This window comes from Cajanus cajan, chromosome 1, assembly GCF_000230855.2.
Source record: "Cajanus cajan strain Asha chromosome 1, NIPB_CcT2T_4, whole genome shotgun sequence".
NCBI classification, from domain to species: Eukaryota; Viridiplantae; Streptophyta; class Magnoliopsida; order Fabales; family Fabaceae; genus Cajanus; species Cajanus cajan.
Window position 1 is genome coordinate 51,787,856 of NC_138517.1, and position 18,293 is coordinate 51,806,148.

The following is an 18,293-nucleotide window of genomic DNA, read 5'->3' on the forward strand; positions in this document are numbered from 1 at the left end:
TTCCATCATCCACCTTGTTAAAAATTTTGAAAACCGCAACAACTATAACTAATGCTGGCACCTTGACACCTCTTCACTAAAATAGCCATATATGGAGTTATAGACCTCTTTTTTGGGTGATTGCAGCGCCATTGGAAAGCTAACATCCAAGGCTACAACTTTCATGAAGACTTAAAGACCAACATACTCACGCCCAACTCATTAATATCACGCCCAGCACAAACTCAAACAGAGACTCACAAGAGTCTCCACACCTGGTGCGACTAGCCCCGCGCCCGATGTGATTTGACACTAGTGGCTTCGGATGAATGCACGCCTGGCGCCAAGAACTACACCCGGTGCATATTCAACTTGAAACCTCCAAAAACCTCGAAAATTCCTTCAATACCTAAAAATTAGCAACTTCAACCACATGCAATCCAAGAAATGCAACATATAGACTCCCTACAACTCAAAAACGAGTTCAAATTCAACATGCAACCAATCAATGCATCAAAATTGTCAAAAACCCCATTTTTCCCAAAAACCCCAAAAATGAGGAAATCACCCAATTCAACCACTTCTTCTCAAATTCCATACATCAATGGAGTTCCTAAAATCCCATGCAACCAAACAACATACATTCTAGCTTCCTTTACTTGAAGATTGGCTCCGAACAACCAAGAATTTGGGAAGAAGAAAACTTTCCTCCGAGCTCAACTCCCAAACTTCAATCTTTCAAAATCAAGCTTCCTAGCCTGAATTCCAAGAGAAGACAGAAGACGTTAGTGATCTAGAGAAGAAGAAGAATCAACCAGAGAAATTTAAGAGAGAAAAGAGCTCACGGACCCGGAGTCCTTCTCTCTAAAACTTCTCTCTAGTTTCTTTGAGAATGAACTTATGAAGTTCCCTTCTCAAAGAAACCCTTATATACTCTTCTCTCTCTAGAGTCAACTAAACTCAAAAATCTCCTCACTACGTTACATATATCACTATCTCAAACCTTGAAAGGTTGGCTTTTGGCTTTGCATTCATAACAAAGTGATATGAAGCCCATGAAGCAATGAAACGAGAGATAGAGCGTATAGAGTCAAATGTACCATAGGATAACTATCTCTGTAGAATAAGGAATTCCAAGTGTGCATCTTAGGAACATGAACCTTAGTGAGTGTACTTAACTTATGTAACCTCTCTGTGAGAGTAATCCAAACACATCGTTGTAAGAACTAAGGTTGCATACCTTAGTGAGTGTAAAAACCTATGTATCCTCTGTATGAGAGTAACCCACACACTCAAACTAAACCTGTCTAGTTAATATATGTAAAGTCTGAAGAAGCTAGGGAAAGAATACTTGTAAAGCCTAGAGAGGTTTGTCAAAGAATACTCACTACGAGGCAGAAGTGGCTGAATAAAGAATACTAGCGTTGATGAGTGAAGTCGACGGGCCAGGAGTTGGTCGATAATACTCAGTAAGAGTTAGAAGTGGCTGAATAAAGAATACTAGTGTTGATGAGTGAAGTCGACATGCCAGGAGTTGGTCGAGAATACTCACTGAGAGCTAAAAGTGGCTAATTAAAGAATACTAGCGCTAAAGGTGAAGTTAGTGGGCCAAAAGTTGGTCGAGAATACTCATTGGGAGCCAAAAGTGACTGATAAAAGAATACTAGCATCAACAAGTGAAGTTGACGAGCTAGGAGTGGTTGATAATACTTGGGACCAGGAGTGGTCGTGACTTGGATGGTCTATAATACTCACTACGAGCCTGAAGAGGCTGAACAAATAATACTTTGAACTTCATTGATTATCTAGTGGAACCCTTCATTTGAAGGAGACTGGACGTAGCTCAGTTTGAGTGAATTAGTATAAAAATACTTGCACTACTTGTATGTTTCAGACGCACTTTATTTGATTGATTTAACATACTAAAAACTTCGTCTAACGCTTATCGTCTGTTAAAACTATCTTCAGATGAAAACCATACTTGTTTAACTGATTATCCTAAAAGAACAGTTTTCATTTAAGAGGTATTTTCTCTTAGCAGACGATGAAACTCCTAGACGCAAAGTGATTTTGTTAAACCAATCCTAGGTAGTTTCTGTTCAGCATTCACTAACACTATTTTTACAGGACGAAAAAAAATCTTTTTGTGAAAACATTTTTAAAATTCCTTTATTCGCGCATACACACATATTCAACCCTCCCTTCTATGTGTTTTTCATCTAACCTCAACATGGGCATTGAAAACATCAAGGAAGAAAATAATAAAAAAAATAGGAAGAGAGAATACTTTTTCTTAAAAAAAATATGAAGTCAACAATCTTTTGAGGAGAATAAGGCAAGAATTTGGTCGGTTATTCAGTTAAAATCAAATGTTATTTTATCTTTATTTGATCGTTGTTTAAAAAAGTATTCATGTTTTATGTGAAAAATATCTTTAATAAAGGGGATAAAGATTCGGCGAAAAAAGAGTAATATTGTCGTCTTTTTCTTTTTCATCTTTTATTTAACAGTTGCTGTTTTTATGATGACTATCCTTCTTAAGATGAGAAGTGGGGGTATTTTTCCTTGAAATACTCAAGTTTATCATCATTTTTCATCCTTTTTGTAAAAAGTAATATGAAAAGGGGGAATATTTTTTGTTAAAATAAATCAAGTCAACATTGTTTTGAGAAAAATACGGGCGATGATTTGGTCGGTTATTTAATCAAAAGTGAGCGTTATCTTATCTCTATTTGACCATTTCTTAAAAAAGTATGTGTGACTTACATGGGAAGTCTCATTAGTAAAGGAGATAAAAATTTGGCGAAAAAAGAGTAACATTCTTTTTTTTCTCTTTTTTTTCTCTTTTATCTTTTATTTAATGGTTGTTGATTTTATTATGACCATTCTTCGTCATTAAGAAGTGATGAAATTGTAACAATTAGAATCGTGATGCACCAATACATTAAAATATAAATAGAATGAAGGAGACTCACCACCATAGTTCATTAATAGAATACTTATGAAGAAATCCTTAATATTAAAAAAAGTCTTTGAACTAAATATGGATTCAAGAGGTTGTTATGTGCTGAAAATACATTAACATCTTACCACATCCATTTTATAATGAATACAATTTAATATATTAGGTAAAATAATAATTCTCTTATCTCTATTTGATCAATGGTTAAAAAAGTGTGCTATGTTATATGAGAAATCTCATTAATAAAGGGGATAAAGATTTAGCAAAAAAAGAGTAACATTTATGTCTTTTGTTCTTTTATCTTCTATTTAGCGTTTGTTGGTTTAATGATGATTGTTCTTCATAATTAAGAAGTGATGTGATTATTACAATTGAAAACATGTTATGCCAACAAATTGAAATACAAATAGAATGAAGAATGAGAGTCACTACTATATTTTATTGAAAGAAAACATATAAAGAAATCCTAAGATTGAAGAAAGTCTTTGACCTAAATTTGGATTCAAGAGTTGGTTATGGGTTGAGAAAGTATTAACACCTTAAAATGTCCATTTTATAAAAAATAACATTTAGCATATTATGCAATATATATATATATATATATATATATATATATATATATATATATATTTATTTCACATTTATTAGGTTAGAAATGGATATTGATATGGTTTCATGATGGCTTAATGTATCATTTGGTCCTTGAAATTTTTGATAATTTTTAATTAGATCTCTAAACTAAGACAAATTGTAATTCAGTCCTTATTCTTTTTTTATATTTTTTTTATTTAGTCCCTTTGCTTAGCAATTTGTTTACAATTTGTAAAGTTTTGCAAAGTATTCTTTATATCACCATTTACTATATCATGTCATATATGTGTGTGTCTATACACACACATATGTTTTAATCTCTACAAGTAAAAATTCCATTTTATGATTAAGGAGATTACAAGGGAATTTTAATTGGTAGTGTTGGTCCCAGTTAACCAGAATCTAGAAGGGGGGTTGAATAGATTCTATCCTAAGATGACTCTAATTTCGAAAATCTAGATTAAAACCTACCAAGATATATAAAACTCAACCTTTACTCAATTTGATTTAACAAATAACAGTAGATTACAAGATTTATTATCAAAGTATTAGAATATCAAAGTTTATGCAGTGAAACAATCACTTGTAATCACGGTTGATTTTATATCACCAAATTCTTAATTAGTTTTAATTACAAGAATAATATCTAGAGTATATACAACAATTGAAATATCATATCTCACAAATCTTTGAATTCTTTAATCAAGAAATTATCAAGATTCTTAAAGAGATAAGGATAAAAAGATTAAGAACACAGAAATTTATATTGGTTCAGCCATCCACTTAGCCTACATCCAATTTTCTCTGATTTAACACCTTACTAAATCAAAGATAATTTACTATATATAATATTGTTTACAAACACCTTGCACACACAATATTACAAGAGTTCAAACAAACATCAATCATGACACCACAAGATTGAAAACACATAAAATTTCTGTACCCCATAAAAATTACTTGAGAAATTGTAAAGTCAGAAGAAGAAATTCCCAGTAAGGTTTTCAATGAGATAAATATAATACATGTTGTTATTTCTAAAAAGTGTGTGAATGTTTTAGAAAAACATAATGATGGAGGACTATCCAAGGAGGATGTATACATGAAGGCCATTGGACCTTTGACTAGGTCCATGGTTAGGAAGCTAGAGGAGGCTTCTACATAGGAGGTGCTTCTTAGACCTTTGCTCTTCATGAGCATTGAGTATTATTCCTCTTATTAGTCTCTTGAGTTTCCATTGTACATATATTGTATAGTTGATTTCTTGTACCTTGTATATAGTAGATACTTGTATAGGTGTATTTTTGCCTTTGTATTTGAGAGGCACTTTATTTCCTTTTATTAGCTATTGTATATTGTTTCTAGGGTAGTTTACTTGGGCACTTTGACTCCATTTAACCTAATCTAGAAATACACTTAGCTAGGTTCCATTCACATTGGATGAACCTAACTAAACCAAATCAACAATTTTCCAAAATCGGTTGGAGCAAAACTAAGTCCATGAGCCGCCCACCTTGCCTAGTGTTCACATGGCCGGATTGCTTGTTCTTTCTCAAGCTTAGAAGCTTGAAGCACAAGCTTATCTCTTAGCTTTCTTACCAAGCAAGCTAAGTGAGTAGCTTGCTCTCCAAGCTTCTAGACCATGGACGGTTAGCTAGTCCTTACCATGGTTCCTAGTGAACCATGGTTAAGGCTAGCTTGCTCTCCAAGCTTCCTACTCCTATATATTTATTTTTCCTTCATTGTAAAACACTTTTGGCATATATTGAGAATTGTTTCTGAAGATTGTTCAGATTTCTCTCTTCTAAAAGTCCCAAACCTCTTTGATATTCATCTAATTATCTTATCGCTTCCATAGAAGAGTGTGGTGAGAATTGAAGTGACTTATCTCTTCACCAAGGAGTGGCGTCTGTTGGGAGAGTTCTCCACCAAACCATGGTGGTTCTAAGGTATCTTTCTCCATTGGAGACCTTAGGAAAGCTTAAGATGAATCAAGGAGCCGAAGATCTAGGGAGGAAATTGAAGGGAGTTCCACATCAATCCGGATTCTCTGCAAGGTTTCCATCATTTGGTATCAAGAGCTAGGTCTCCTTGGTAAATTTGTTCTTGAGCTTTTTTCTTCCAATTTTATTCGGTCAAAATCATGTAAAAATGTGTCTAAATTGTTTCTACATGTATTTCCTTTTATTTTCTTGTGTTTGTGTGCCTTGAGTTGTTCTTGTGTCACATCTATAAATCTATAGAACACACTCACTTTGTCTTGCTTGTTCTTGATTCATGTTCTAAATTCTTGTGAATCAATCTTTGTGTGTGCCTTAGGTATTCTTTGTATGTCTTTTTAAATGTTTTAGGATTGCTTTTATCTTCCATTGGACTCCTATTATATTCGGTCTAAAAAGAAACTCCTAAAAAGAAACAAGAATACAAGCATTTTTCATTTCTTAATCTTCGAGTTTTGTCTTAGAGTCATGTGTAGTTGCTTTACTTGTCATTAAATCCTTTGTGTGCCTTTTTATTTTTGAATATATATGCATTGATCTCTGTTCTTGTATGGTGTCATTGCTGGCTGAACATTAATAAATCTTAGAGTGCTCATAAAATGATTCCAATGCATGTTATTAGTCCTAACATGTTTTAGAGTCAATTTTTTTTGTGAACTTCATTTGCTATTAGTTTCTTAGCAATTTGTGGCCAGAAATTCCTTGTGTGTCTTGTGCTTGTTTTGAAAAAAAAAATAAAACAGAGTTAGAAGTGTATTAAAAACGAAAATCAAAGTGTACAAAAGATAAGAACAAACTAGTACCAAAACTAGTAACATTTTGTGGTTGAAAATTTTGACTAGTACACTTACACTTCTTACTCTTCTTTTCTCCACCACTTGGAAACCTCTTTGTTATTTTTTGGCCTCTGTTTTTAAGTGCTAATACTTTGTATTAAAAAGAAAAAGAAAAGAAAGAGACAAAAAGACAAGAAAAAGAAAAGAAAACAAAAGAGAAAAACCTAGAAAAAGAAAAGTAAAAACAAAAAACTATTAGGAGCACTTGGCCTTGAATTTTTGTGTGATTTTTCTTGAGGTTTGCTTGCTGTCCAGTGTCTGGAAAAATACTTTTAAATACTCAAAATATTAGCACAATTTTTGTTTTGGTTTTATAATCCATTCTAGAGCCATTCCTAGGATTATTCCTATGAGTGCTAGCTTTGAAATAAAACCTTTAATTGTTGCTTTGTGTCTTCTTGGCCTTCTTTGTTTTGTCATGTTAATTCCTATGAGAGTGTAGCCTATTCTAATTGTACATTTTCAGTTTTTTTTTCTTGGCCTCTACTTTCTCTTGTTGATTGTTAAGCCTTGGTGGGAGATAACTCTTTTTCAAGCCATTACACTTGGAAGGAAGGGCTAATTGAGACATATTGGGTTAATTTCAAAGGGGACACCACTTGAAGAAGATTGAGGTACAAAATACTTGAGTGAAAACACTTTGGAAAGGCTCACTTGTTTGTTCATTTTGCAGCCAAGAATTTTTCTTAATTTTAGGTCAAAGATTAGAGACGGATTTTGGAAGGAATTAGTGACGGATTCTTGAAGAAATTAGAGACGGATTTTGGAGATTAGAGACGAATTTGAGGAGACCACCTAGCTACTCTCAAATTGGTCACTAAGCTTGAAGCCAAGGCTGTTCCAAACTCGGACACCAACCTCATTTGGTGGAATTCTTCAAGATTCTTGAATTGTGTTGCTTTCTTGATTGTAACTCCTTAACCCAACCCTTGGGTTAACTTTTAACTTTCTTTGTTAAGTCAAACTCACATTTAAGAGTGGTTATTTGGGAAACTCACTTGTTTAAAGTCCCACCACATCCTAAATTGTTCTAAATAAAGAATCTAAAAACCATTTAGTACTTGTGGAAGGGTCCCCAAAAGGCTTCAAGTGTAATTTGGGCTTCCACTAGGAGACGCCTAGTTTAATTGCTTTCATAAACCTTTTAGTACTTGTGGAAGTGTTCCAAGGGATTCTAAGTGTCACTTGGACTTCCACCGTAGGACAATTCGACTATTGTATGCTTTACTTGCTTTCCTTTATTTTTTTTTAATTCCAAGTTCGTTTAGAAGGCTTCCTATTGCCTACTAGGGGTTTCGTTGTAGACCCCTAAAATTGTCCGGGTCGAAATAAAGCTCAAAGACTCTCAAAGACCGAAGGAAAGTCAGCCGGAAGGACTCCTGGAAGACCCTAGGATGATTCTTTGTAGGTCTAGAAGTCTTAGAGTACCTTAGAATAAGGGTGTGCGAGGATTGGAGCTCAATACACCCTCCCAGAGGTTCAGTACGGCCGTACTGAGCCATTTGAACTGCAATACGGCCGTAGTGAACTCAATACGGCCGTACTGAATTTTTGAACTTCAGTACGACCGTACCAAATTCAATACGGCCGTACTGTAGTTCAAAATGGCTCAGTACGGGCCGTAGTGAAATCAATACGGCCGTACTGAAGTTTTTGAACTTCAGTACGGCCGTACCAAATTCAATACGGCCGTATTGTAGTTCAAAAACCCAGTACGGGCCGTATTGACCTCCCAGGCCGTATTGCGCCTCAATCCTATAAATAGGACGTCATTGGCACGTCCTCCCACACTTTTTCCAGACTTTTGGACCCTCTTGCTGAGTATTTTGGGGTTTTTGAGCAGTGTTCTGCCCTAGAAGTCTCTCCGAGAGCCGATCCGACAAAGTTCTTGAGTTCTGAGCATTTAGCTTGAGGATTCGAACTAGTCGAAGGGAAATCTTTTTGATTTCCATAGTAAAAATTAATCTTTAGGGAAGGAGCGAGCAAGCGTGTAGTGGGAAGGAGCGCCAAAAAGCCTCCTAACGTCTGTTTGAATATATAAAAGCACGCTTCAAAGGTTTCTTTTTCAAATCCTTCCTTTTATTGCTTTCTGATTGTTGCATTGCATTTTTCATCATGTAGATATCTCGTTTATAGTCATTTCTAATAAATAGGGGTAATTTAGTAATTTTACATTGTTATTTATGAAATAATCCGTCATAGGGAACCCGAAAGGGGCGTTGTGGGGTGCTAACACCTTCCCCGCACGTAACCGACTCCCTTACCCAACTCTGGTTGTAATGGCCAAGGTTGATTTACGAAAATCAATTGCCTTATCCCTTTTTCCAATGTTTTGAGTAAAACATTGGTGGCGACTCCAAGAACCCTTCTTTTTGCGAAAACCACTAATCCATGGAGGGTCCCGCTTGGGATTAACATGGATTGGTGAATCATTTAATAAAATTGTTAGTTCGATGAGGTCTCAGTTTGAGAATAAGTCGTTCTAACAATCCATCATTTTTCAAAACTTAAAAAGAGTCCAACCATCGTCGCGAATGCCAAGGTCCGTTTCGGCGGGGTGGCGACAGATGGCGACTCCACTAGGGAAGTCTCGAGAGTCAGTCCCATTTAGTGATGGATTATTTCTAAAATAATAGTTTAAAATTACTTCGTTACCCCTCGCTTGTATGAGAACATGTTTTATCTAATTGGCTTTAATAACTGTTGTATGTTTAAAATTTCCGCAATTGTTTGAAATATAAACTGCACACAAACCTTTGCACACAACAGTTCCCTCTATACCCGGGGGCATGAGTGGAATGCCATAGGGAGTGGATGTTAGTACGGCCGGTTGTCGAATGGGTCTATAGGTGCCCGTAGACCGTTGTCGGAAAGCATCACTCAAGGTGATAACCATGAACTCGAGTCCGACAGTGCGTTGGAACTTTCCATCGACTTACGACGAGAGGAATTGGGTCCCTATAATGGGGGCACCTTGGGGGCCTCAGACCAGTGAGAATAGTTAGAACCTCCTTGAATATGCACTTTTCTGCAGGATACCCCTACCTCGTGATTCGCTCGTGACTGTTCGTGGATGAGTGAATTGTTTGTGCATTGTTTATGTGACATTGTTTGAGCATACATTGCATTCTTTAAACATACAACATTCCCTTTTAAAATAAGAATAAATAGGAATAAGAATCTTCCATTACATGGTGTTAACATCTACCTTCATCACATTCATATAGGTAGTTTCCATTTTCACCCAAAAAAATAATACAAAAAACAAAATACCCAAAAAAAAGAAAAAAGTTATTCATCCAAACCAAGCAATTATCATGCATCATCTTAGGGACATCCTGAAAACATGATAATGCTTAGTTGAATAAACACAATGCATGCATATTCAACGCCATCATCTCATATCATGCATTCTTATCGAAGATCATGGAGGGATCTAGGGGAGTGCATTGCATACATCTCTCCCAGTAATTCATTAATAAACATTAATAAAAAGAAAGAATTAATCGATGCGTATGTTCAGAATGGATCGCACGCCGTTTGTTATTAAGTGTAAACCAACAACCGCGCCAAGCGAATGCACATCAACTCCGTTGTTGGTAATCAAGACAAATAAAGGGGAAGGTCCGACACCGTTAAGGATCACTGCTCCAAGACCTTTTCCCTACGAATCAAATAAGGCTATGCCATGGATATACGACATCCATTCTTCTGTCGACAGCGATATCTCTAACATCGCTGGACTTGGGGGCATGACTAGGAGTGGCAGGATCTACACTCCCGAAGATCTTCATGATAAAGCTCCCAAGAATAAAGGAAAAGAAAAAGAAAAAGAAAAAAACGAGGAAAATAAAGAATCCGAGGAGGAGACTGACGAGCTGTTAAAGTATATCCGACAGAGCGAGTACTCCATCGTGGATCAACTTCATAGGACGCCAACAAAGATTACTCTGTTGTCGTTGATCCTATGCTCCGAACCGCATCGGCAAGCTCTGTTGAAAGTCTTGAATGAGGCATACGTGTCGCACACTATCTCCCAAGACAAGTTTGAGGGGATTGTTAGTCACATCACGGCTAATGATCACCTCACTTTCACCGATGAAGAAATCCCCGCTGAGGGACCGAACCACAACAAGCCCTTGCACATCTCTGTAAAGTGCAAGGAATATCACATCGCTAAAGTCTTGGTGGATAATGGATCTTCCTTGAATGTGATGCCAAAAAGAACGTTCGATCAAATGGCAATCAAGGGAGTCCAAATGCGCCCGAGCAACATGATCGTCCGAGCTTTCGACGGTTCTAAAAGAGAAGTGGTGGGAGAAATCAATCTTCCAATCCAAATTGGACCTACCATCTTCAATGTCAAATTTCAAGTGATGGATATTACTCCCGCATACAGCTGTCTCCTCGGCCGACCTTGGATTCATGATGCGAAAGCTATTCCCTCTACGCTCCACCAGAAAGTCAAATTCATAGTGGGTGACAAGCTGGTGACTGTACAAGCTGAAGATGACATACTCATCAGCAAGCCATCTGCCATACCTTATATGTGGATGCAGTAGAGGAAGCTCTAGAAACCGCCTTCCAAGCATTGGAGATTGCCAATGTTGAAACGTTTCCCCGAGAAATGAAGAAGGTAGCCCATATGCTCACCAAGAATGGATACTTGCCCGGACAAGGACTTGGCAAGGATTCCCAAGGGATTCCCGAGCTACCCATCATCAAAGATAATCCGGGGAAACAAGGGTTAGGATACAACCCTAATAAAGATCAAAGGACGAAGAGGAACCAAGATCCTTCTCGACGTTCTTTAAGCCAGATCTTTAGGAAGGCCGGTTCACAAGCGTCAAGGCCGGTCATCGTCATCAAGTGGTCTTCTCCTTTCGATAGGGATGTATAGACCTGATGACTGTTAGAGATTACTCCTCGGGGACAACCCGACCCCCGAGCCTCGATAGGGCACATGTTTCCGCTAGAATTATAATAAAATCATTCTTTATTATTTCTTATTGCTTCTCTTCTTGCTTGCAATAAATTTCTAGACCACATTATTTTTAACCCTGTTTGAATAAGCATGAATGAGGTTAAAATCGTCTTAATAAACAATAAACCCGCATCATTTTTATGTGGAAGTGTGTGTGACAACTTGGAGCACCTTTCCTTGGCCTCGACAAGTGCCATCATGGATAAAAAAGAAATCCTTTAAAAACAAAAATCATAAAAACAAAAAAGCTCGGCAGGAAACCCAAAAAAGGGGGTGTAGACCCCTAAAATTGTCCGGGTCGGAAATAAGACTCGAAGACTCTCAAAGATTGAAAGAAAATCAGCCAGAAGGACTCCTAGAAGACCATAGGATGGCTATCTGTAGGTTTAGAGGTCTTAGAGTACCTAAAAATAAGGAAGTGGGAGGTTTGGAGCTCAATACGGCCTCCTTGGAGTTCAGTACGGCCGTACTGCACATTTTGTACTACAATACGGCCGTACTGAAACCAATACGGCCGTATTGAAGTTTCTGTATTTCAATACGGCCGTACTGAATTCAATACGGCCGTATTGAAGTACAAAAACTCAATACGGGCCGTATTGAACCCAGGGGCCGTACTGCGCCTCATCCCTATAAATAGGACGTCATTTGGACGTCATTCGACACTTTTTCACACAGTTTTGACTCCCTCCTTGAGTATTCTGGGGTTTTTGACCAGTGTTCTGCCCTAGAAATCTCTCTGGGAGTCGATCCGACGAAGTTCTTGAGTCACGAGCCATTTGCTTGAGTCTCGAACTTAGTCGAAGGGAAATCTTTTGGATTTCCATAGTAAAAATTATTTTTTAAGAAGGAGCGAGCGAGCTTGTAGAGGGAGGGAGCGCCAAAAAGCCTCCTAAACTTCATTGATATATAAAAAGCACGCTTCAAGAGGTTTCTTCTCTAAAAATCCCTTCTTTTACCGTTTTCTGATTGTTGCATATTTAAATTTGTCATCATGTAGATATTTAATATATAATCGTTTATAATAAATAGGGGTAATTTAGTAATTTTACGCTATTATTTAATAAATAATCCGTCATAGGGAACCCGAAAGGGGCGTTGTGGGGTGCTAACACCTTCCCCACACGTAACCGACTCCCTTACCCAACTCTGGTTGTAATGGCCAAGGTTGATTTATAAAATCAATTGCCTTAAATCTTTTTCCAATGTTTTGAGTAAAACATTGGTGGCGACTCCAAGAACCCTACCTTTTGCGAAAACCACTAATCCATAGAGGGTCCCGCTTGGGATTAATATGGATTGGTGAATCATTTAATAAAATTGGTAGCTCGACAAGGTCTCAGTTTGAGAATAAGTCGTTCTATCAATCCATCATTTTTAAAAATTTAAAACGAGTCCAACCATCGTCGCGAATGCCAAGGTCCGTTTCGGCGGGTGGCGACAGATGGCGACTCCACTGGGGAAGCTTCGAGAGTCAGTCCCATTTAGTGATGGATTATTTCTAAAATAATAGTTTAAAATTACTTTATTACCCCTCACTTGTATGATAACATGTTTATCTATTTGGCTTTAATAATTGTTGTATGTTTAAATTCTCGCAATTGTTTGAAATAAAAACTGCACACAAACCTTTGCACACAACAGTTCCCTCTATACCCGGGGGCATGAGTGGAAAGCCATAGGGAGTGGATGTTAGTACGGCCGGTTGTCGAATGGGTCTATAGGTGCCCGTAGACCGTTGTCGGAAAACATCACTCAAGGTGATAACCATGAACTCGAGTCCGACAGTGCGTTGGAACTTTCCATCGACTTACGACGAGAGGAATTGGGTCCCTATAATGGGGGCACCTTGGGGGCCTCAGACCAGTGAGAACAGTTAGAACCTCCTTGAATATGCACTTTTCTGCAGGATACCCCTACCTCGTGATTCGCTCGTGACTGTTCGTGGATGAGTGAATTGTTTGTGTATAGGTTTATGTGATATTGTTTGTGCATTAATAAAACCTCGTGATAAGGTCTAAGAATAATCCCCATGCATGAAAATACCATGACATGAGAGGAAAGACCATGTGTGGAAATATAATAAAAGTGAGGAGCATGTACATCATTACCAATAAGACATCATGCATCCTCATAAACCATGCATTTTAGGTTCACCAATACCTCTTGACATGAGTAAAAGAGACCCATAATTATCGAGATTCTCCGTTGGGGAGAGATCATAAGTCAAGGAGGGTGGTAACACTCTGTTTTAAAAAGGCAGTGCCTTAAAAATGGAGGGTTATCAAGCTCATGTCAAGAGCGTATTCATTCCATAAAATAAACTAATTAAGCATTCATTTTAGAAAGTGGCTGGTCATCTCTCTGTCCTCACGCGCGCGCAGAAAATCAAGAAGATGGACGCGTTGGAGGAACAAAATAAGAAGCTTACAGCCGAGCTCTCACAGCTCAAGGAGAAAATGGCGCAAATGATGGAACTCATGCGTCATCAAAACATGAACGGGGCTCACCACAGTGACCATGAGTCCCATCATGAGGAGGATCATGAGGAAGAACAAGACCCTCCGCGAGCTGTACCCCTTTGGGCGGGGATTACGATTAGAGAGCCTGAAATTTCAAAAGACCAATTCCGCGCTCTAGAAGATCGGCTGAGGGCTATGGAGGGGCATGATTTTGATATTAAAGATGCCGCCGACATGTGCTTAGTGAGGGACATCCAATTCCCTCCCAAATTCAAAGTGCCCCATTTCCCAAAATATGTGGGATCGACTTGCCCCAAAAGTCATCTCACCATGTATTGCCGAAAAATGGCTGCATATGCTACCAATGAAAAGCTCTTGATCCATTGCTTCCAAGAGAGCTTGGCTGACACCGCACTCAATTGGTATATGCAGCTGGATGGAAGTCAAGTGTGCACATGGAGGCAGTTGGCCGACGCCTTTCTCAAGCGCTATAAATATAACATCGACCTAACACCCGATAGGTCCGATCTTCAAGCCTTGAGTAAGACAAATGATGAATCCTTCAAGGCGTACGCCCAACGATGGAGGGAGTTGGCGGCACAAATAGAGCCCCCGCTGTCGGATAAGGAGACGGTGTCCCTATTCATAAACTCGTTGACCGGTCCCTATTATGACAAGATGATAGGGAACACGACAACACTCTTCTCGGACATCATCACCATTGGCGAAAGAGTGGAACAAGGGCTGAAAAGTGGGAAGCTAGCTGGGCTTTCCCAATCATTTGAAGCCAAGAAGACCTACGGGAAGAAGAAGGAGGGGGGAGTCAATGCCGTAAATATTTCTTCATCTTCTTCCACTTCGAAGTCAGGAAAGTCGCAATACAACCTTGTGAAGAAGTTTGATAAACTTCCGACCACATATAGCGACCTCCTGCCGAAGCTAGTGGAAGCACGTCTTCTAGCTTACGTTCCACTAAAGAAGATTGATCCACCTCATCCCTATTGGTACAAACCGCAAGACAAATGTCTATACCATTCGGGGGCATCGGGGCATTCAACGGAGAAATGTAGAGCTCTCAAAAATAAGGTCCAAGACCTTATCGATGCTGGGTGGATCACTTTTGATTCAACAGCGCCCGACGTGAGCAAGAATCCTCTGCCGAAGCAGGAGTAGAGAGAAGAGCAAGCCACAATAGGTCCCCTCCATATTCTTCTTTTAGGGACTCATGATCAGTACCCGAGATCATGAGAACCTTTTCATGTAAATAAGGGTTTTTGTACAGTTTTAATACATATTAATAAAGAGGCATTTTTCACATATCATTCTCTCTTTTGTTCTTTTCTCTCTTTCCTCATTAACATTAATAATTCTAAACCTAAACAGAACCAATGAAATAATTATGTCTGTAATTGTTCGCTCTGACCGGGATCCGAAAGTTGAGGATGAATGGGTTGAGTTGGACAGTGATGAGGAGGCCATCTCTCTGGATCTGCAAAGACTGCTAGAACGAGAAGCTCGCCTACTCCAACCATATCAAGAGAAATTGGAGACTGTGAATTTGGGGGCCAGGCCGAGAGATAAAAAAGGTCAACATCGGGACCCATATCAGTGATGAAATAAGGACACATGTTTCCGCTATGATTATAATGAAATCATTCTTTTTGCTTCTTTTCTTGCTTATAATAAAATTCTAAACCACATTATTTTTAACCCTGTTTGAATAAACATGAATGAGGTTAAAATCATCTTAATAATAATAAACCCACATCATTTTTATGTGGAAGTGTGTGTGACAACTTGGAGCACCTTCCCTTGGCCTCGACAAGTGCCATCATGGATAAAAAGAAATCCTTTATAATAAAAGAAGCTCGGCAGGAAACCCAAAAAGGGGGCTACGCAAAAATAAGAGCAAAGAACCCGCTAGGAATCCCACGAAAGGGTGACCTAGGAAAAAGTTAGGGTTGCAAAAATGAACAAAAACAAAAGTCCGCTAAAACGCCACAAAAGGGTGTTTTAGGCAAAAATAAGGACAATCAAAAAACAAAAGAAATCCATGATGGTATGTCGCCACCGGCCCGAAACGGGCTTTCGGCATTCGCGAAGGATGGTTGGACTCGTTTATTTGTTTAAAAATATGGATTGCTAGAATGACGTATTCTCAAACTGAGACCTTGTCAAACGAGCAATTTTATTAAATGATTCACCAATCCATATTAATCCCAAGCGGGACCCTCCATGGATTAGTGGTTTTCGCAAAAAGGAGGGGTTCGTGGAGTCGCCACCAATGTTTTACTCAAAACATTGGAAAAAGGGATAAGGCAATTGATTTTACAAATCAACTTTGGCCATTACAACCAGAGTTGGGTAAGGGAGTCGGTTACGCGTGGGGAAGGTGTTAGCACCCCACAGCGCCCCTTTCGGGTTCCCTATGACAGATTATTTTCTAAAATAACAGCGTAAAATTACTAAATTACCCCTATTTATTCTAAGCAATTATAAATTAACTATCTACATGATGACAGTTTAAATATGCACACAGAAAGCAGTAAAAGGAAGGATTTAAGAAGAAACCTCTTGAAGCGTGCTTTTATATATTGAGTGAAACTGGGAAGCTTTTTCGCGTTCCCTCGCTCTACAAGCTCGCTCGCTCCTTCCTAAAAACTTTTAACTATGGAAATCCGGAGGATTTCCCTTCGACTAGGTTCGATCCTCAAGCAAAATGGCTCGGGGCTCAAGAACTTTGTCGGATCAACTCTCCGAGTGATTTCTAGGGCAGAACACTGCTCAAAAACCCCAGAATACTCAAGGAGAGGGTTGAAACTATGTTCAAAAAGTGTGGAATGACGTCCAATTGACGTCATATTTATAGGGAATAGGCGCAATACGGCCTACAGAAGCAATACGGCCGTATTGAAATTTTTGAACTTCAATACGGCCGTATTGAGTTCAATACGGCCGTATTGAAATTCAGAAATTTCAATGCGGCCGTATTGAGTTCAATACGGCTGTATTGAAGCTTCAATACGGCCGTATTGGTTTCAGTACGGCCGTATTGAAGTTTCAGAAACTTCAATACGCCGTATTGAGTTCACTGCGACCGTATTGAAGCTTCAATACGGCCGTATTAAGTTTAGTACGGCCGTATTGGGCTTCATTCCCTCCACTTCCTTATTTTGGGCTATTCTAAGACCTCTAGACCTACAGAGAACCCTCCTAGGGCCTTCCAGGAGTCCTTCTGGCTGATCTTCCTTCAGTCTTCGAGAGTCTTCAAGCTTTATTTCCGACCCGGACAATTTTAGGGGTCTACAGCTGCCCCCCCTTTACTTAGTCAAACGGTCTTTTGGTGTACCGGCTGACAAGTAAAGGAGTTGACCCAATTGTCCGGGTAATACGCCAACCTTCTGACTTGTAGTGTCTTCCGGTGGAAAATTGTTGAGTAGCCTCTCCAGGTGGGTGCATACCTCGGCGCTTCTGACATCCTCGGTAGCTGAGTTTACCCTCTCCAGGGTCAACATCACTCGACGCCCGAGCCGGAAGTTGAACACCGACGTGCCTCTGGCGATGTTGGTGATTGAGTACCGTCTCTCCAGACCTAGCCTCACTCGACGCCCGAGCCGGAAGCTAGACAGCAATGTGTTAACATCACACTGATGATTAAGTATTGCCTCTTCAGGCCCAACCTCACTCGCCGCCCGAGCCGGAAGTTGGACACCAACGCACCTCTGATGACGCTGATGGTTGAGTACCGTCTCTCCAGACCTAGCCTCACTCGACGCCCGAGCCGGAAGCTAGACACCAATGTGTTAACATCACACTGATGATTAAGTATTGCCTCTTCAGGCCCAACCTCACTCGCCGCCCGAGCCGGAAGTTGGGACACCAACGCACCTCTGATGACGCTGATGGTTGAGTACCGTCTCTCCAGACCTAGCCTCACTCGACGCCCGAGCCGGAAGCTAGACACCAGTGTGTTAACATCACCCTGATGATTGAGTACCGCCTCTCCAGGCTCTGCCGCTTAACATTTGGCAGTTGAGTTTGCCCTCTCCAGGGATTTGAGATGATATTTGTCTCCACAGTCCACTATGCTGCTTCGACAGTTTTTTCTGATTTTGTGCCGCTGAGGGCTGGATAACGCAGGGATCCGTCTAGGGGATGTGCAGTCATTCACAGGTTCCTGTGCCCCAACTTGCATTGCATTGTTGGTACCCTTGGGGGAATTTCTGACTCCTTGGGGTATAGACACAGATGCTCTTTCTCTCTGAGTTGAGCGATGCCTTATGTTTGGCTGACATCCTTTTGACGTTGGTGGAGTATCCCGGTTGTCCTTATTCGGGTATCTCTTTTGGATTTTCTGATTTTTGTAGCCTCTGTGTAGGCTGTTTATCCGCTGGGGATTTTGTCATTCATTTCTTGACTGGCCTCTTCTGTTAGGCAAATGATCTTGATGTTTGGTGCTTGGCTGGATGCCACATCCCG